Genomic DNA, 259 nt, shown 5'->3' on the forward strand with positions numbered 1-259 from the left:
AGTTTTTGAGTATGACATCCCTGCCCTAGTTGTATTTTTCTTAAAAGCCCAAAACAAAACATATCCTGCCTGTACTTCTCAATTAAAGTCTTATAATAGAATAGAAAAGTTCATTTATTTTTCCTGTGACGTCATCGTACTGTACTGTAAGTGCACGTCATTAGTACGAGGCAAACGGCTCCGAATCAGTATCCTGCGCTCTGATTGGTCCGCTCGCTGATTGGCCTCGCTGGTGATTGGCTGAAAGTTTGCAGCCGGG

At 42.9% G+C, this 259-nt stretch overlaps 1 protein-coding gene across 1 annotated transcript in view; it reads left to right on the forward strand.

The window, feature by feature from the left end:
* Positions 1-240: 240 nt before the first annotated feature.
* Positions 241-259, forward strand: part of fgfrl1a (fibroblast growth factor receptor like 1a) — a 187,770-nt gene continuing 187,751 nt past the window's right edge. Inside the window, exon 1 of the mRNA XM_061892165.1 lies at positions 241-259. This exon is cut by the window's right edge and continues 392 nt beyond it. The gene's annotated coding sequence lies outside the window, so the exon portion shown is untranslated.

This window comes from Nerophis ophidion, linkage group LG29, assembly GCF_033978795.1.
Source record: "Nerophis ophidion isolate RoL-2023_Sa linkage group LG29, RoL_Noph_v1.0, whole genome shotgun sequence".
NCBI lineage: Eukaryota > Metazoa > Chordata > Actinopteri > Syngnathiformes > Syngnathidae > Nerophis > Nerophis ophidion.